Raw genomic sequence first — 20,906 nt, 5'->3', positions numbered from 1 at the left:
CCTGTCTCTCCCTGCTCCTGTCATCTGCTCGCATCTCCTCCACTTCTGTCATCTGCTTACATCTCCCTGCTCCTGTCACCGCTCCTGTCTCTCCCCGCTCCTGTCATCTGCTCCCATCTCCCCTGCTCTTGTCACCTGCTTTCATCTCTCCCGATCCTGTCACCCACTCCCATCTCCCCCGATCTTGTCACCGCTCCTGTCTCTCCCCACTCCTGTTACCTGCTCCCATCTCCCCTGCTCCCATCTCTCAACGCTTCCATCTGTCACCGCTCCTGTCTCCCCTGCTGCCATCTCCCTCGCTCCCGTCACTGCTTCCGTATTTCCCAGCTCCTGTAAGCGCTCCTATCTCTCCCCGCTCCTGTCAGCCCCCCCCTACTCCGCCCACGGACAACACCAGCGCCTTCTGACCCCCAACCCAGCGCATCCAAATGGATGCAATCAACAGACATCCAGTGTCCAGTGTTTTTCATGTTGCTGTCAAACTCGGGCTCCTTGAAAAACACTGGACTTGTGAATGAGGCCTAATACTTTGAGATTTTGGGAGCCTGTTCTGGAGATTACATTATTAATGACTAACCTCACAGCAATCTTCTATTTGTATATCTGTATATCTGTCATATCTAACAGAAGGTAGAACCATTCAGCAATAGAAATAACTTCTCCCGTAAATATTTTTATTCTATAGGAAATAGCAGTTGTCATCAGAATGCGTTGACAACATGGATAAATGCATTTATATTATTAAGGTGAACCTTAGTTTATAAATGTTCTGAATATGCCTGGCAAAGTCCCTGTAGTTCCACAATTTAAAATAATTACATGCTGACGATGAACATGGCTAGGTTCTAGTCACAAAAAAAAGCATAGGTGTGAAATACTACAGAATCTGAACAGGGATTTGCTAACGATGGGAACGACCGGCGAACTACCAACGATAATTTTTCAATGTTGAAAGACATAAATAAACGATTTTTCATTTGTCGTTTGATTGTTGGGTGTTATTACACGGACAGATAAGCTTTTATTTTCGATCATTATAGCGAATATTTAAGCAATGACAGGGTCTTAACACAGTGTAGTCAGTGCGTTAGACACTCAGAAAACAATATAACAATATATAGAGTGTACTGAAGGAAAGGACAGGTCCTCCAGAGCAGGAGACACTCTTTGTGGCCACCCTTTATCCAGGCCAAGGGATGGGAATCCTGAAAAGTCCCCCCCCCCCCCCCCCCATTACCACAGAAATCTCTAATTATGTGAAAATGACTTATCTGAACTAAGGCTAATTACCTAATGGAAAGTTGTCCTATGTTACAATGTAGTTCATCCATATTTTACATAGACTTTGTGTATTTGGTTGAATAGAAGCTGGCTCCAGACGCTAGTTAGCTAGTACTTTGTCTTGTATTCAAGTTCTATGACAGCTCATTGGAATAGATCCATAATATACAGACCCTGGAAATCCATCTATAGTTAAACATAAACTAGTGTCAATGGGGAAAAAAATGGGGATTCATTAAGTGTTGTTTTTCTGGGTGGTAACACAACACTAATGACATACAAGGGCATAGCTAAAGGCTCATGGGTGCAAACGCTCATTTTGGCCCCTCTCTCTCCAGGACCCAGGTTACTTTTTATTATCTTAAAGCAGAATAAACAGAAGGAGCCCTCCATTCTAATTGGCGTGGTTACCAATGCTGTATATTAGTATTGTTATCACAAGCCCCATGGTTTAAACTGTACCATTTCGGATACTAACCCTTTTGTCAGATGTGGCCACTTAGGTTCAGGGGTTGAATTCGATGATACACATACTCATACCCTCCTCAACATTGAAATTTTAAGGACAATCCGTAAGTTTATGCAAATCGAGGAAGAAGCAGGTGTCGCTAATATCTGCAAATGATCAGATTTTGAATCACATCACTCCAATATGTGGCACGTGGGAGAAGCTTCAATAGTATAAAAGCCGTAACAAAAGCAAAACATACTGGCACAAGAGCTAAAGGTGCAACAAAGGGAAACCTCTGCATGGACGGACAGATCAAATGGTGCATTGTGATCCGTTCTGTACTAAAGCCCCTATTGCAGGGGCGATGTGGAGAGCAAGCAAGCACCGACCTGTCAGGGGCTGGGGGGAGCTGCGTCAGATTGTCCGGGCAGCCCATAGAAGACAGCGAGTGCGCAGCCTACATGGCCTAAACATGCTATTACAGCTTGCAGCGCACTGGATCTGTCAGCCATTTAGCAAATCCGGATATTTTAAAGGAAGCAGCAGATCTTGATGATTTGCATTCCAAAGTGCATTCAGCATTCAGCAACCAATAATAAACTCATTGAGATCACGCCAAGGTGTGACCTATAATTAATGTTTTTATTTACTTTTTCACATCGGATCCTCCCTGCTAACAGGAAGCTCAATGTGAGTGGGATTCACCAGGGGAAGGAAATAAGTTCCCCGCAGCTTCTGCACAACCTGTTCACCGGCGTCAACGTTTTCTTGCATCATTTTATCTGCACTCCATAGAAAAAAAGAAACACAGTTTATACAGTGGCAGCAGCTGATTTACTCAGACTCCACCAGATGTAGTTTAAAACAATATATTCAATTGCATAGTTCTTCACATGCTTAGTCCATGTGATAGAATAAAGCCAATACTGTTGCCTGTTATTACTATTACCGGGTTAGATACCCCTCGGTAGCTCATCGGCCCACAAACACGCAGGCTTCATGATCTTCTTATGCGATTTGTGGATTAATCAGTGAATGTGTCATTCCAACTGATCTCTCTGAGAGGGGATTTAGTGACTGTGTGATGTATAAGAAAGAGAGAGACTAGGGAAAGTATAGTTTACTAATAAAAATAATACCCCCACATCATATAATATTATACATTCTTCTTATAGTCTCGTGAATGGAGGGTTAAGTGTGAGAAGGTATACGCATGATTTCACACATAATCAGACTATGTTGACTGGCTACTAAAGCAGCTTTATAGCTCATTTAGTTAATGTCACCTAAGGGCTATCCGTTCCTTAAAGCAAGCAGCGGCTTTACAAGGGAATGCTTGAATATCTATGTGAGTGTTAAGCTGAGATACAGGTCATATAAGTCGTTTTTCTTCCTGTATTCTTAGGAGAAAAGTGACAGTGAACAACCCAACCGGATTATGCCATGCTATACTGGAGATTACACACAGGTTTTTCCGTCTGGTTTACCACTCATTTATATGCCAATCGTAATATAGGTGTCCTATTTTTTGGAAAACATATTGGGGGAGATTTATCAAACTGGCCCCTAGCAACCAATCAGATTCCACCTCTCATTTCTCACAGACTCTTTGGAAAATGAAAGGTGGAATCTGATTGGTTGCTAGGGGCAACTGAGCCAGTTCTACTTTACACCAGTTTGATGAATCTCCCGGATTCAATGTTGCTTTCTTGCCCATTTGGTCATTTATAGAGCAATGTAAAATTCCTCTCTCAAATTAACTGAAAGTAGAAACAAAATGATACAGTATGTGACAATGAGAAAAACATATACATTACCCGCCATATAGAGAGCTAGAACAATCTGTATACATGTATGCCTTTATCATAGCCTTTATAATAGTTGATCATGGTTGCAAAAGCTTGTCAACAGTTACATTGGTAACTGTTAAATGTGAAAAATAAGAAAAAGGAGATATTTATAGCTCTTTATAGTCAAATTGATCAAAATATTTTTTTGAATTAGGTACTGTTCAAACAACTTGACTGGCCATTGCCTGTTGTTAGGGGAAATCTGTCAATAGTAACAGAGAAACCAAGACAGAACACAGAAAAGTGGAGATGAAGCTTAGCATGTCATATGTGCAGAAGAGAGCTCGCGACAGCCTGGGCTGTGTACCTGCACAGCTGAGCCAATTTGCCTGCTAAAGATGATCCACACTATTTCTGAAAGGTAAATCAAGGCTTTCCTTTCTCATGGCAGCTGCCTCTTATGTTAATACAAGTATACCTACTGCTCTATGTCTACAGTGTTAGTTTGTCAACAACAGTAGTTCAGCTGTCAGTGTAACCCCTTACTTGCTCTGTTATTGCTGTATCTTTCATTTCTGCTAAAAAAAACACATTGTAAAGCAAATACATCAGTAATCCATTCTCCTTCCACATACCTTATATACAGTAAGTGGTTCTATGCAATTTTACCAGCACTATGTCATGGCACAGCAGTAAGAAGAATGTGCTCTGCTATGATTAGTAATTAGCTCTGTCCCCTGAAATGGAGAGGATGAGCAATAGCTGGACTGTCAATAATAGCAGTGATAACTTTAAAATCATGCTGTCACAATTCTGAAATGTTAATCTAACAAAACCATGCACTTGTTGTGCATCCATTAGTAACATTATTGTCAGATATTTTGTTCATTGTGCACATGGGTTGTTGGTGAGAAAGGCCAAGGGTCCCATAATCATTGAATAAAAGATGTGGAAGCCCAATTATTTTGGCAGAAATGGCCAATTATCTAATGTGTATGGAAAGGAAGTTATGGGTATCTAACAGCAGCTAATTCCTTTCTTCCCAATGGAAACACAGCTGAGCCAATTAAGTATATTTTTGGTGAAATAGCTTCCAGCCAAATGCTGCGTTTACAGGGAATGATTATCGTTCGAATTTGCACGATAACGATTGAATTGTACGTGTAAACACAGCGAACGATCAAACGACGAGCGAGAAATCGTTTATTTTGATCTTTGAACATGTTCTCAAATTGTCGTTCGCAAAAAATTCGCAGATCGTTCCGTGTAAACAGTCGTTCAAGCGGCATATCAGCAGGTTCTGCCGAGAGAACCTGCTGATATGCCGCAAGACTCCTTTTACCTGAGAAGGTGATAGCAGTTAGAACCGCTCCTCTGTGCCGCCGCAATCGTCATAAAATTGATAATTGCCTCTATGCAAATTAGGGGCCGAAGACTATTTGGGGATGGCCTGGGTCTGGGAGCATCACTCTGTCCCGCCCAGTCCGTCCCCTCCTGTGCTGCCTTCCCCCACCCCCTCCAAGTCCATTTAAGCCAGCACAGCCTCCTCCCATCCTGCCCCCTCCCCTCCAGTGTAGCTCACATAGGCAGCATCTCTCCATGCTGCTCAGCCCGCCCCCTCCCATACCGTATGTGAGCCGGTCAGGATCCCAGCACAGTAGGCTGCTATCTGCTACATTTTGCAGATAGCAGCAGTGTGATCGGCGCTGGGAGCCTGGGTTGAGCTGGATGGTAAAGCTCAGCCCAGGCTCCCAGCGCCGATCGCGTTCTTGCTATATACAAACTGTAGCAGTGAGCAGCATACTCTTCTGGGCTCCTGAATGGCATTCATGTGCCAAAAGAGTGTCCCCTGCACTGTCCCGGGCTGCGAGCAGGCTGTCATGGGAGGGGGCGGACTGGGCGGGACGGAGTGATGCTCCCAGGCCATCCCCAAATGGTCTTGGGCCCCTAATTTGCATAGGGGCAATTAGCGATTTTATGGAGATTGGGGCGGCACAGAGGAGCGGTTCTAACTGCTATCACCTTCTCAGGTAAAATAAGTCTTGCGGCATATCAGCAGGTTCTCTCGGCAGAACCTGCTGATATGCCGCTTTAAGCGATCGCAAAACAATTGCAAAACTATTTTTCCAAACTATATATCATTCTGTCAGCATTCCACAGTGTGAACGGGCCCTAAGAGAAGAAAAACACTCCAATTCTTTGTGATAGAAAAAAAACAACCCCAGCTTTATATGTTTATTTCACCAGACACCACTTTTTATTCTTCTTATTGGCACTTTTATGTAGTTATTCCAAACATGATGGAGGGGTATTTTGGCAGGCATGATCTATCATGCTGCACAACCGTGACAATCTTGTATATAGCAGAGCTGGGAAAGGTGTGGTCTGACTGCACAGCAGAGCAGTAGATCAAGTATAAAAGAGGCTTGGCACACATAAGTGTTAAGCAAGGCGTGATCTGGCATAGATTTATAGCATGTGTGCCAGTAAGGTTCCTTTCTGTCTGAAAGGAAAGGTGTTGTTTCTATTATGTTAACAGAGAATTTATAAAGGGGCAAAAGTTGATATATTTGTACCTCATAGACTTCTGTATCTGTTATAGCATTTGTGAATGTGTGAATGCAGCTTCATATCTGTATTTCAGTATTTCACGTTGACTTTACAATATTTTATTAGGTTATTGCTATACTCTAATGAATTTTACACATATTATGTTCTCTCCACATATAAATAATTTGTTGTATTTCGGCATATCCATTGCACAGAGCAGACAAGCTGATGCAGACTCTATTGGTAACAGCCTCTGCAGGATTGAATTTGAAACCACTCCCAACTGCACAAATCCATCACAGCCTAAGGGCAAAACTTACAGCTGTTCAAATGAGCGACTCGGCTGAGTGACTATGAGCCGCTGCCAGTACACACAGTGAGGAACAGCCCTGCTGTGTGCAGTACGAGCTACAGTTATCAAAGGGAAGGGACTGGAGCATATCTTTCCTGAGTGGGCATTTGCCAAACTAAAATCTTTAAACTTGACAACAAGTTTGCACAGTGCTGACTTATAAAGGCGGCATTAAAAACTAACACTGGTTCACTCAGAAAACAAACTCACGAATAGAACCTTTGATTAACATGGTGGCACACCTATATGCAGCAAAATCACAGACAAAGGTCTGTTAATCTGTCATGTACTACACGTGACATGGTGCTACTTGTAAAAAGTTAATCGATACCAACACACTCACTTAACCTTGTACTCACCTTTAAGCCACATCCAGAGCTTACCAGTTATGTCTCCAGACATTAAAATGCCAACTGTTCATCCACAAAAGCATTTAAAAGGATTAACATATTAGAGAAACAATTACGGACCCATGTTAAGGTTGACTGCTGCATGCAGACAAAACCATGTCCACATGTATTGGCCAATGGTCGCTTAATTTTGCAGGTAATACCTCAATATTATCTGTAAAACCTCAAACCGAATCTATAATCAGAAAAGGACTCAGCCAAGGGGTAGCTCCTGTAAGGAAACCACCATGTAAGTCAATGTAATGACAAGGGAAAAACAAAGGCTAGGTATCCATCCACAGACAGCTGTTTTGGGTAGTTGCCCCTCATCAGTGTGGAGCAGGATTCTGGCTAGGTGTTAGCAATGCCTAGTAGAGCCATAAGAGAAATAGATGACTGATCTCAGGGAGACCAGCCCAAGATAACACCGCCAGCTGATGGTTAAAGCATCCAACGCAGTGAAATCCTAGGTGCATTGCTCCCTGGAAAAAATTAATATGCAAATAAAGAGAACCCGTGAAGCCTCATTTAAGAGTCTTGAAACATAGTACTAGCCAGATATCCCTCTGGGCCTAATACTAAGCTGTGACATCCTGTTCTGTGCAGATAATTTTTGAGCAGTGTCCTCTTTATCCTCACAGACACATTGACACAAGTGTATTTATAACACAGGCTCTATCACCATACACAATAACTGAAGCTCTCAGCTCAGCATTACCCTTTAAAGTTACCTCTGGACAGGTAGAATGACCTCTGAACAGGTCATAGAACATGCCCAGAAACCTCTCTCATTCGTGTCAAAGCTCCTCCTTACTTCTCTCCTGCACTTCAACTTAAGACTTTGCCTGAAGAGTGTTTTGAACTGAAATTCTTAGCTGAAGTGCATTAATATATGCTGTCCGAGACTACCTTTCCTCGTATGTGTTCTCTTCCAGCTGAAGTCTATTTTTCAATCTGTTGGACTAGACTAAGCTCCACCTTCTCTTATGAAGGTTCCTGTATTGTGAGTATGTAAGGGAGTTAATCCTTTCACAGCCGTCAACCTTACCTGTTACATAGGTTTCCATTGCATAAAACAGAAATAAACAGTGCAACCACAGATCGAACACATTACCAATCAATAAAGAGATATATGATATATGACACCCAACCACAGTCTTTGTAAACATCCACCGTGGGACACTGCATCTTGAAACATTTGAAACTCGCCAGACATGTATCCCTCAGATTCCTTTCACAGTTCAGATGTTCGTTCAGTTGCACCATTTAGTAAATAACTATAAAATGTCTTGGTAAACAGCCAGAAAATAAGAGTCAAGGTGTTAAGTAACATAACTTAAAGTGCCCTTTCAGCGAGTCCAATGATTCACAGCAACTGGTGCGAATGGAACATAACTGAAATGTTTCATAGCATCATTGTCTATAAATAAAAATTGACCAGAAAGTTGAGATATTCTCTTCTGATACTAATCTTCTACAAACTGATGATTCTTTGTCTACTGCATCCATAAAAAGGTATTCAGCAGGTTTTATACATACAGTATATATAAAGGGGTATTGTAGTCTCAGAAAATTGTGTTCATTCTCATTTCAACTTATCTTTTGAATCAATATATCATTATTTTCCATATCTCTGCTTGGTGTCATTCAAAAGAACCTTTATTGTTTAAGCATCAGAAGGTCACCAAACAACTTTAAAGCGACTCTGTACCCACAATCTAACACCCCCCCCCCAAACCGCTTGTACTGTCAGATAGCTGCTTTTAATCCAAGATCTGTCCTGGGGTCAGTTCGGCAGGTGATGCAGTTATTGTCCTGAAAAACAACTTTTAAACTTGCAGTCCTGTGTCAAATTGGTGTGGCCTAGAATACCCATGTCCTGCACCGCCCCTCCATGCCTCCTCCCCGCCCTCTTCACTATTAGGAATGCCCCAGGGTAGGATTTCACCTAACCATCACCTGTCTGAACACTGCACATGAGCTGGATCGTTAAGGCACCTTTGTAGTGTTCAGACAGGTGATGAATAGGACAAATTCTGCCTGGGGCATTCTTAATGAGAAGGGCAGGGAAGAGGGACGAAGAGGGGGTGTAAGCCTAGGGCATAGACACTCTAGGCCAGGCCAAATTTGACATAGGGCTGCAAGTTTAAAAGTTGTCTGCTTTAGGACAATAACTGCATCACCTGCCTAACGGACCCCTGGACAGATCTTGGATTAAAAGCAGCTATCCGAAGGTACAAGTGGTTTGGGAGGGGGGGGGTGTTAGATTGTGGGTACAGAGTCGCATCTATCTGGTCTAAAAGCAATCAGTCATCAGTGACTGCCAGGCAGTGGCAGATTAAATGTACCCTGGGACATGTAATATTAACCCCTTCACGTCAGCCATCAGTGAGGCACCGGAGATAATGAGAATCAGCTGCGATCCCGCAGCTGACCCCCATTAACCCCTTAGTGACCGCCAAAACGGCGGTCACTAATGGGCCGTTGCCGCCGCTATATTTCATCTCCCCCCACCGTGAATCCACGGTGGGGGGAGATGAAATAGTTAAAATCAGACCCCAGACCAGCCCCCCTAGTGCCCCGGTATCTAACCCCCCCTCCCCGCGGCGGCCATCAGATCCAAGATGGCCGCCGCGATCACTGTGAACAGACTAATGTCTGTTCACAGTGATCTCTTAGTAAAAATGAATGAAAACCCCATGCTCTCCGCCACCGGAGGTAGCGGAGAGCATGGGGCAGTCATCGGGGACCCCCCCTGTGGGGTCCCGGTACAAGCGATCAGCGGTATATACTATATACCGCTGATCGCTTGAGCCATGTGCCGCCGGAACATTTTATCCCCTGTCACCATGAATGATTGGTGACAGGGGATAAAAAGTGATGTCCCCCCACCCCCCCAGTCACCCCCGTCCCCGAGTCACCCTCCCCTACCCCATATACTCACCTGATCCTGGAGCTCCTTCCTCCTCGGTGTCCTGGCTGGTTATGAAGTGTGCATGCGCTCCACAACCAGCCAGCTCTGAAAATTTAAAGTGACAGAGACCAATTTGGTCTCTGTCACTAAACTATGATTACTGTGATAGAAAATATCACAGTAATCATAGTAATACAGTGAAAAAGAATGTGAAAAGTACAAAAAGTGACAAGCATACAAAAAAATAAAACACACACTTTCTATTATAGTAATAATTGCAGTTTACTCCCAAATTACCCCTAACCCCCCCCAGATTACCCGTAACTACTGCAGCTAGCCCGTAACCACCCCAGGTTGTCCGTAATCACGTCAGATTGCACGTAACCCCCCAGATTACCCGTAACCACCGCACGTTGACCGCAACCACCGCACGTTGCCCGTAACCACCGCACGTTGCCCGTAACCACCGCACGTTGCCCGTCACCAACGCACGTTGCCAGTGACCCCCTCCAGATTGTCCGTAATTACCCCAGATTGCCTGTAACCACCCCAAATTACATGTACCCACCCCAGATTACCTATAAGCACTTCAGTCTATCCGTAACAATTCTAGATTGTCTGTAACCCCTCCAGGTTGCCAGTAACCACCGCAGGTTGCGCATAACCACCCCAGGTTGCCCGTAATCATGCCAGATTACATGTAACCCCCCAGATTGCACGCAACCACCGCAGGTCGCGTCTGACCACCGCACGTCGTATCTGACCACCGCACCTTGCCTCTGACCACCGCACGTCGCCTTTGACCACCGCACGTCGCCTTTGACCACCGCACGTCGCCTCTGACCACCGCACGTCGCCACTGACCCCGCACGTTGCCACTGACCACAGCACCTTGCCTCTGACCACCGCACCTTGCCTCTAACCACCCCACATTGCCAGTGACCCCCTCCAGATTGCCCACAACCACGCCAGATTACAGGTACCCACCTCAGATTACCTATTAGCACTTCAGTTTATCCGTAACCACAGCAGGTTGCCTGTAACCACCCCAGATTGTCTGTAACCACCCCAGATTGTAACCACCCCACGTTGCCCGTAACCACAGCAGGTTGCCTGTAACCACCCTAGATTGTCTGTAACCACAGCAGGTTGTCCGTAACCACAGCAGGTTGTCCGTATTCACCCCAGGTTGCCTGTAACCACCCCAGGTTGCCTGTAACCACCCCAGGTTGCCGTAACCACAGCAGGTTGCCCGTGACCTTCCCCTTGTTGACGGTATCCACCCCAGATTACCCGTAACCACCCCAGATTACCCGTAACCACCTCAGACTGCCCGTAACCACCCCAGACTGCCCGTAACCACCTCCAAATTACCCGGAACCACCCCACATTACCTGTAATTTAATTTTTTTTATTTTATTTTAGTAACTGCGCTATTCTAATAACTATTACTAGCTACTGTTTTTCTCCAGCAAATTGGCACTCCTTCCCTTCTGAGCCCTGCTGTGTGCCCATACAGTGGTTTATGCCCACATATGGGGTACCGTTGTACTCGGAAGAACCTGCGTTACAGATTTTGGGGTACGTTTTCTCTCATGTTCCTTGTGAAATTTAGAAATTTCAAACTAAACCAACATATTATTGGAAAAATTCAAGTTTTTCATTTTTACTGGCCAATTTTGAATACTTTCCTCTAATACCTGTGGGGCCAAAATGCTCATCCTACCCCAAGATGAATTCTTTGAGGGGTGTACTTTCCAAAATGGGGTGACTTTTGGGGAGGTCTATTCTGTAGACATTACAGGGGCGCTGCAAATGCACCTGGCGCTCAGAAACTTCTTCAGAAAAATCTGCACGGAAAATGCTTCCCTTCTGAGCCCGGCTGTGTGCCCATACAGTGGTTTATACCCACATATGCGGTACCGTTCTACTCAGGAGAACCTGCGTTACAGATTTTGGGGTGAATTTTCTCTCCTGTTCCTTGTGAAATTGAGAAATTTCAAACTAAAGGAACAAATTATTGGAAAAATTCGAGTTTTTCATTTTTACTGTCTACTTTTGAATACTTTCCTCTTATACTGGTGGGGTCAAAATGCTCACCACACCCCAAAATGAATTATTTGAGGGGTGTACTTTCCAAAATGGGGTGACTATGGGCGAGATTTTACTCCGCTGGCACTACAGGGGCACTGCAAACGCACCTGGCGCTCAAAAACTTCTTCAGCAAAATCTGCATTGAAAAAGCTAATTGGCACTCCTTCCGTTCTGAGCCCTGCTGTGTGCCCATACAGTGGTTTATGCCCACATATGAGGTACCATTTTACTCTGGAGAACCTGCGTTACAGATTTTGGGGTGAATTTTCTCTCCTGTTCCCCGTGAAATGGAGAAAATTCAAACTAAAGTAACATATTATTGGAAAAATTCGAGTTTTTCATTTTTACTGTCTAATTTTGAATACTTTCCTCTAACACCTGTGGGGTCAAAATGCTCATCCTACCCCAAGATGAATTCTTTGAGGGGTGTACTTTCCAAAATGGGGTGACTTATGGGGGGTTTTCTCTCTGCTGACACTACAGGGGCACTGCAAATGCACCTGGCGCTCGGAAACTTCTTCAGCAAAATCTGCAATGGAAAAGCTAGATGACGCTCCCTTCCCTCTGAGCCCCGCTGTGTGCCCATACAGTGGTTTACGCCCACATATGGGGTACCGTAGTACTCAAGAGAACCTGCGTTACAAATTTTGGGGTGCGTTTTCTCTCATGTTCCTTTTGAAAATGAGAAACTTTAATCTAAACGTATATATTATTGGAAAATTGTAATTTTTCATTTTTTTACGGCCTAATGGTGAATACTTTCCTCCAGCCCCTGTAGGGTTAAAATGCTCATTATACCCCTAGATTAATTCTTTAAGGTGTCTAGTTTCCAAAATGGGGTCACTTATGGGGTTTCCAGTATAAAAGCCTCCTAAATCAACTTAAGAAAAGAACTGGTCCCTAAAAAAATCAGTTTTGGAAACTTTTACGAAAATGTGGTAATTTGCTGATAAATTTCTAAGCCCCGTAACACCCTAAAAAAGTAAAATATGTTTATGAAATAAAGCCAGAATAAAGAGGACATATCGGTAATGTGACTTAGTAACTAATTTATGTGATACGACTTTCTTTTTTAGAAGCAGGGAATTTCAAAGTTCATAAAATGCAAATTTTTTCAATTTTTCATGATATTTTGATGTTTTTCACAAAAAACACACAAAGTAGTGACCAAATTTTGCCACTAATATAAAGTGCCATATGTGACGAAAAAACAATCTCAGAATCGCTAGCATACGTTAAAGCATCACTGAGCTATAAGAGCATAAAGTGAGACAGGTCAGATTTTGAAAAATGAGCCTGGTCTTTTAGGTGCAATTAGGCTTGGTCTTGAAGGGGTTAAAATGCTCCCCAAAGGTCTTTTGTGTTCAAAGGGTGGCCATAAAATGACATAAAAAATAAAGCCAAAAACAATAATGCAAAAATAGTTGAATAACCAAATCAGAAAAAAATGTAACATATTTCCAATGTAAAAAGGAGGGAAGAAATATATTTAGGCCTCCCTGATTACAATGAAACAATGCTAGGAAAGGACTGTGCTTAGCTTGGCCTTCTCCTGGCTTGTTCTCACAATCAGTAGGGGCCTGACCCGGACCGATCAAAACTTTTGACATGTCTCTATGACACCACGGCTAAAAATGATAGTAGGTTCAGCAGCATCAATGGTCCCTCTCATTTTGGTCCTTAATACTTACTGGATGCCTGCTGATAGACCCACAGTCCCTGAGTGGGTGTATAGCGATAGTATAGGTGAAGTTTCAACAGCATCTACAGTTAATCTTCCAAAACTTTATTGGTGACCAAGTCTAGATAAATACAACGTTTTGACCCCTGCTCAGTAGGGATGCTGTTGGAAATTCACCTATAATGTCTCTATGGCATCTCAAACGTTTTTATGATGACAGTGACACTTGAAGCTATGTAGTAAAATATAGTTCATGAAGTTTAAATGTAAAAAAGATTCACAGATCATTCACAGATATTGGCCTCTCAGTGCTCCAAATTGACGGAGCAGTGTATAAAGTGGCTCGAGCTGTGTAAACTTGTGCTGTGATGTTTTATCTTTGACCACACATAGGCACAAGTTTAGGCTATGTTCGCACAACGTATTTTTTTGTATTTTTACGGCCCTTGTTGCCGATTGCAACAACGGCCGTAGTTAATGCGAAAAAATACATTGGCTTACTGTCTATGGGGTCCCGGCCGGAGCGCATACACATAGTATGACATGTCAGTTTTTTGCAGCTGCTATTTAATAAATAGTGGCCGCAGAAAGCTCAGTCAGTTCACACTATGAAGCAAGCGGCTCCGGCCGCTTGCTTCATAGTGTGCTGTGGGCACACGGAACGGTCGGTCTCTTACGCCATGTGAACATGGCCTCAAGCAGCACAAGCCACTTTATATACCGCTCCTTCAATTTGGAGCACTGAGAGACCGATATCTGTGAGTGTTTGAACTGACAAGACAAATATAGAGCATCAGTTTTTATGAGCCTTTGAACTTTTTTACACTTTGAACTTTATTTTCTGAACTTCATGAACTATATTTTACTACATAGTTTAATGGACTCATCTTTGGTTATGTCTTTTTTGTGAATGATTTTTTCTTATTTTGTATAATAATCATGTTTTAGATTACATTTTAGCAGTTTGGACATTTAAAGCAATGCATTCTGGGACTTTTAGTACTAAGCAACTGCTCAACCATGAACTACAACCATTAAATACAGACTTACATACACCAGTGGTTTACTGTGACAAAGAGACACCTAAACCTGTAAAGCAATGACAGAAGAACTATGCTATCATTTAGTTAAAACTGTATCTGGCTTAACTAAAAACTATTGCATGAATCGCTTCTCGGCCTTTTGGCTAAGATCAAGTGTAGTATCTGTTCTTATCAGTTTTATATCTGATAGGTCCCCTATCTAAATGGATTTTTAGAACAGGGAGATGGAAAAAGAGCTTGCTCTGTCCTCTCCAGGCATTGACCTGGTGTTGCAGTGCTTCCATGTTCAGTGCACCCCCAAAAAAAAGTTATTGCAGGATGACCATCATGGGCACCCCATTTTCCATCCACCATACTCATCACACAGGCTGTGCCCCAGGGGGCAGAGACTCATGACATCAGTTCTGATAATGCTAACATAGTAGTGCAAGCAGCGAGCTGGGCCGACATAAGTATAAAGTATATATAAACATTGATTCTCGTAAGCCATTTTAGCCTAAGGGCCCGTTCACACTGCAGAAAACAGGGGGAAGTTCTGGACATGTCAATTCTTAGGCGCCCTATACTTAAAATTGTGGCAGTGAGGCAGGCAGAATTCTGAACGCAGTCCGCGGTGGGCATTCTGCTCGGAATTTCCACCTGTTTTCTGCAATGTGAACAAGCCCTAAGGCTACTTTCAAACACCATAAAGATAAAATACAACCGTAATTTAAAGGTAAAAATACTGACATGTTTTTAATATAATTAGGGATAGTCCGAACCTGCCGAATGCTCGGCAGCAGATTCCCACTGTCTACGGAGCGGGCGGATCCAGCGGGAGGAACGCCTGGAAAACTGGGATACAGCCTATGGCTATGGCTATATCCCAGTTTTCCAGGCGGTCCTCCCGCTGTATCCACCCTCTCCACAGAGCGGGCAGACAGCGCCAATCATTACCGAGGGTTCGGGTTCGGACCATCCCTAAATATAATAATGCACTCCATTGAAGTCAATTGGAAATTGGACAGATGTCATAGACAAGATGTCATGGAGATTCATATATAGAATTGTCAGTAAATAATATTGTGTTTCTATGAGTTGCTAAGTTACTAATATACTATAGAGCCTTAGAAGCAATTAGTTGTACTCATCTGAAGAGTAAAAGGGACATTACTCTCAATAGATGTCATTTATATAGTATGGGCTACCATAAACTGCTTAGCTAGTTTTATTCTCCGCATAGTGAGTTCTGCCGAATGTTTTATCTGACTTCCTGACCACTGATACCCTTGTAGTTTAATATATCAGTACTTTAATGAGAATCGTAACGGCTGGTCTTCTAACACATCTTCATTGTTTGATAAGTCAACAGGGAGTGAAAACGATGTCTCCATTAGCGCTGTGTAAATGGAGGTTACCTTTACGCTTCAGAGGGAGGCTTGTCATGGGACAATGAAGGAGGAAATAAAACACATATGAAGGAAGGTAATAAGTCTTAAGCTACTGTAGTGGTGGCTAAGGTAACTAAATGTTTGCTTTCACCACACAAAGCTATATAACCACACAAAGCTATATAACACAAAGGGCTACATTTGTTTAATATACTATGGTAGTCTGCAATTTTGGATTGAATCCTTTTAAAAAAAATTAAAAATTTTGTTAATGGTTGTGGCATTTTCTTTTTAATTCTGAGCTTAGTAACCAAGTTGCATCACACTGACCAGTGAAGCAAGAAATTCTAATGAATGCTTCTTTCTGAGGCTATAGATGATATGGAACATTGGAACATATGGTTCACTATTAAATCAGGTACCAGCAAATATAAAAAGGTGGCTATACTCCTCTGGCTATACTCCAGTGGCTACTGCTGGAGTGCATATACAGTACAGTAGTAGTACAGTCAGTGCACCACCATCTCCCATCCATTACAGTGCTGGGATGGGGGGGGACTCTATACAGTAATGGATGAGTGAGGAGTAAGTGACTACTGTAATATAATTGCCGAATATAATTTGTTGAATGTTTCTTGTGTATAATGTCCTGTACAATATAGTGCCGTTCTGTAATGTCCTGTACAGTATATGGTGCTGTTCTGTACTGTACTGTAGTGAATATACTGCGTACTATACAATGTAATAAATGGGTATTATAGGTAATTATTGGTTGGTGCTGGAGCCAATTAAACACATTTACATTATTTCCTATGGGAAAACAGTGATTGGTTCTCAAACTGCCTTCCTGAAGGAATTAGCATTGAGAGCCGAGGTACCACTGTATTACTAATCTCTGGCAACATTTAGGAAACTTTTTCTCCAATGTAGGACTGGGGAGCCAAAGTCACACCAGTGGAACTGAATTTTGGGGCCTACCCCATAGTTACTGTGCTTAAAAATAAACAACGATCAGCTGATGAAAAGATCATCGTCTGATTGTTTCTTTAGGCCCTGACCTAAAATCATCGGCTATTAGCGATGCGCAGCCGGCTGCTGCCGATTCAACAAACAGTTTTTACATTACCTATCCACGTTCCCGGTGTTCTCCTGCGCTCCACATGCTTCCTCCCCAGTCCCGCGAGCTGCAGCTTCAGATCAGCCTGCAATCATGGGCCGTGGCAGTCCAGGCCAGTGATTGGCAGATTGGCCTGTCAGCTCTGATGGGCAGCTCTGAAGCTGCAGCGCGTCGGACTGGACAATAACAATGTCCATGCAGCCCTCAGTAAACCATTATCGGGGATGTAATAGGGCCAGTAAACGAGTGCCGATCAAGCAGATCGAGGTTTTTTTACAGTATTGATCGGGCCACCATCGGGCCGTGTAATAGCACCCTTAGGCTGGGTTCACACTACGTATATTTCAGTCAGTATTGTGGTCCTCATATTGCAACCAAAACCAGGAGTGGATTAAAGACAAAGAAAGGATCTGTTCACATAATGTTGAAATTGAGTGGATGGCCGCCATTTAATGGCAAATATTTGCTGTTATTTTAAAACAACGGCTGTTATATTGAAATAATGGCAGGTATTTACTGTTATATGGCGGCCATCCACTCAATTTCAACATTGTGTGAACAGATCCTTTTTGTGTTTTCAATCCACTCCTGGTTTTGGTTGCAAGATGAGGACCACAATACTGACTGAAATATATACGTAGTGTGAACCCAGCCTCAGACTATAAATGATCAATACTTTTGACATGTCTGTTTGATTATGTTAAAAGATTTTTTAAATGACAAGGGCACAAAAAAACTGAAATACTAATTTAAATGTTGTTTTGTATTATAGTGGCCTGAGTTAGAGAGTGCTTCATTGGACAGGGTTACCCAAATTTGTGTTCCAGATATTCCATCTAAATTGGTGCTTGACTTGGTTGCCATGTCCTTGCACACTCTGTAGTGGTGGTAGTGGATCTCTAGTCTGTAACCAACAGATGTAATGAAAGTTATTTTCTAACTGGTTATCCATCTTTCAAATAGCTTAGAGTTTCTGTCAAGAGCCATGTAATTCAATTATATCCTTAGGAACAATGGCTTTTCAAGGAGGATGAAAACTAATTTGGATTACCACTTTCACATTTGCTAAATCGCCTTACCTGTCTAATGTATAGTGTTCATAAGCAACCTACATAATGCAGTGACATAAGACCCACAGTGACCTTTATGTATATAAAGATCTCAAAGGATTCTTATAAACCTGCATGGTTTTGCTACATTAACCCTTCAAAATGGTGACAAGGTGATCTCATAGTGTTCTCACTACTGTCATTTTTCATTCTCTACATGTTAGAGGACAGGACCAGGAATAGGCTGTTTGCCAGTAGTACACACACAAGTCTTCCTTTCCCATACTTATGTGGACAATAACAGCCCAGTACATACACTACTTAACTGACTAACAGTATTATCACAAATTCTACCCGCTTATGTGTGATTCACCCCAATAGGAAGTTGCAAAAAAAAAGAACTACACAGTTTGGTATTGTGTCCAGCTTCCTGGCTCTTCCCTCTCTCCTCGGACAACAGATTATCCTCTGATATCACAGCAGGCTTGGCTGGATCTTGTCTCTGAGCTCTAGTCTAAGTGATGAGGCTCCACAGGCTCTTCTTTCCACAGGCTTCTCCTTCCCAGAGGGATATCTGGCTACTCCTGTGTTTCGAGACTCTTTGATGAGGCTCCACGGGCTCTTCTTTTGCATATTCATGTTTCCCAGAGGGCATTGCACCTAGGACTTCACTGCATTGAACGCTTCCACTAGCAGCCGGCAGTGTTGTGGTTTGGCTGGTCTCCCTGAGATCAGTGATCGGTTTCTCTTGTGGCTCTACTAGGCTTTGCTTCCACCTAGCCAGAATCCTGCTCCACACTGATGAGGGACAACACCCCGAAACAGCTGTATTTGGATGGTTACCTGGCCTTGGTTTTTCCCTTGTCATTACATTGACTTATAGGGCCACCCCTTGGCTGGGTCCTTCCTGGAGGGATATCTGGCTACTCCTGTGTTTCGAGACTCTTTGATGAGGCTCCACAGGCTCTTCTTTTGCATATTCATGTTTCCCAGGGGGAAGTGCACCTAGGACTTCACTGCATTGACTTCACTGCATTCACTAGCAGCTGGCAGTGTTGTCGTTTGGCTGGTCTCCCTGAGATCAACGATCTGTTTCTCTTGTGTCTAGTCTAAGTGATGTCACCATCTATGACCAGCCCCAACATCCCCCATCTTCATCACTATCTCACTGTACACAGCTATATATATATCTTTATTGGGACATTTAGGGAGAATAGTGTTTACAGCATACTGCCTTATGAAGAATGATGCCAAAAAAGGAGCAGAGAGGTAGTGAAAGCAGCAGGTGCAACACACTGCTGTGAAATTTAGACGCTTTGCAGCAGCTTTGGGTGGAGAACTGGCACGAGTGCTGTGGAAGGAAGTGAGCTGGGCAGGAGAACTGTGATGAAGGGCTGAGGGAAAGCAATGGCTTCTGGGAATTGAAGTACTCAGCAATTGTTCAACCAAGAAGTACAGAACTAGGACCTCTAAAACAATTTATTTATTTTTTTTAAATATAGCAGCAGTAACTAACTTTAACATATTCCAAAACATCTGATTGAAAACTATGTAGGAGCTGTGGTCTGGTGACTACTCCTACATAGTTTTAGTGGGATTTTCTGGTTATATTAAAGCTATTGAATGGTAATATAAAAAAAAAAAAAAAAAAAAAAAAAAAGGAACAAAGGAGCTTTTGCAGCTTTAGCTGACTTGTTGCTAAATCTTTACACAAATTCAAACCATGATAAATTTCCTTCATTGTCTTTAAAGTTTACCTGTCATCAATTGTATTGTTTTTTTTCTCTTTGATATGTTATTACGGGATTACAATAATATAAAAATATGGATTGTGAAAGATTGTAATGCTTTTATAAATTGGAAAAATAAAATAACATGTTTAAAAAAATTAAAAAAAAAGTTTACCTGTCACCAAAAAATCAAATGGTATGCTAAGCATCTCACTTTTTTTTCAATATTTTTCTATAGCAGTTTTGTCATTCTAAATATCTATAATAACCACGTCTTCCAATTTGCAGCAAGCTCTTTTCTGTTTTTATGTCAGGGAGACATGTCAAAAGGTTTTTTTTCGGTCAAGGTTTGAGTGTTCAGACCCTGACCAATGAAATCGACATGTCTCTCTGACATAAAAAGCAAAAAAATTGCCAGCACCCCAAAACCGCTATTCACACTGTGCAGGTTGCACACTTCTGTGGCTAAAATACAAACAAAAGCAGCAACAGCAACCTGAAATAGCTACGACTTAGGTTCTTAGCAAACCATTTGATTAAACAAAGTACACAATCTCACCACTTTCTAGTGACCTAATAAAGAGATGGTCCTTCATTAATGGCAACTCTTGAGCTAATACAAAGCCTAAAAAGCTTGGCACACAGGACCCAACTAATCTCTTTTTAAAACACTCACAGGAGATGGGTGGAGTGCAAGCCAAAAGCAGGTAGCCACACCCCCTACAAATAACACAAAAAGCAAAAAAAATGGCCAGCATTCCAATACCACTGTTCACACTTTGCACCATGCTGCTGTAGCTAAAATACAGACAAAAACAGAAAGAATCGACAGCAACCTGCAAGTGCTAGGACTGACCGTATGTACTTTCGCCATCGTATACCTGATATATATTTGGAAAAACTGCTATAGAGTACAGTATTAGAGTGTACCATCTCACCACGTTAAGGTGACCTCAGAAAGAGATGGTCCTACAAAACTTGGCACACAGCACCCAACTTATCTCTATTTAAAACACCCACTTACACTCCACCCATCTTCTGTGGGTGTTTTACATAGAGATTAGTTGGGTCCTGTGTGCCCAGTTTGGTAGGCTT

The 20,906-nt window shown here is 42.6% G+C and overlaps 1 long non-coding RNA gene and 1 pseudogene across 2 annotated transcripts in view; both read left to right on the top strand.

Moving 5' to 3' along the window:
- LOC138799347 (uncharacterized) overlaps positions 1-20,906 on the top strand; it is a 125,314-nt gene that overhangs the window by 62,594 nt on the left and 41,814 nt on the right. The window contains exons 1-2 of one of the 2 annotated variants that reach the window (XR_011364243.1): positions 3,462-3,517; positions 3,737-3,943. This is a non-coding gene — a long non-coding RNA (uncharacterized lncRNA). Of the gene's footprint in view, positions 1-3,461; positions 3,518-3,736; positions 3,944-20,906 lie in introns of those variants that run through there. The other variant, XR_011364242.1, reaches the window with a different exon arrangement.
- On the top strand, positions 14,669-14,845 carry LOC138800219 (U2 spliceosomal RNA; annotated as a pseudogene).

Source organism: Dendropsophus ebraccatus, chromosome 8 (assembly GCF_027789765.1).
Source record: "Dendropsophus ebraccatus isolate aDenEbr1 chromosome 8, aDenEbr1.pat, whole genome shotgun sequence".
NCBI classification, from domain to species: domain Eukaryota; kingdom Metazoa; phylum Chordata; class Amphibia; order Anura; family Hylidae; genus Dendropsophus; species Dendropsophus ebraccatus.
Note: the sequence above shows the minus strand (reverse complement) of the source record. Positions and strands in the feature narration are given on the sequence as shown.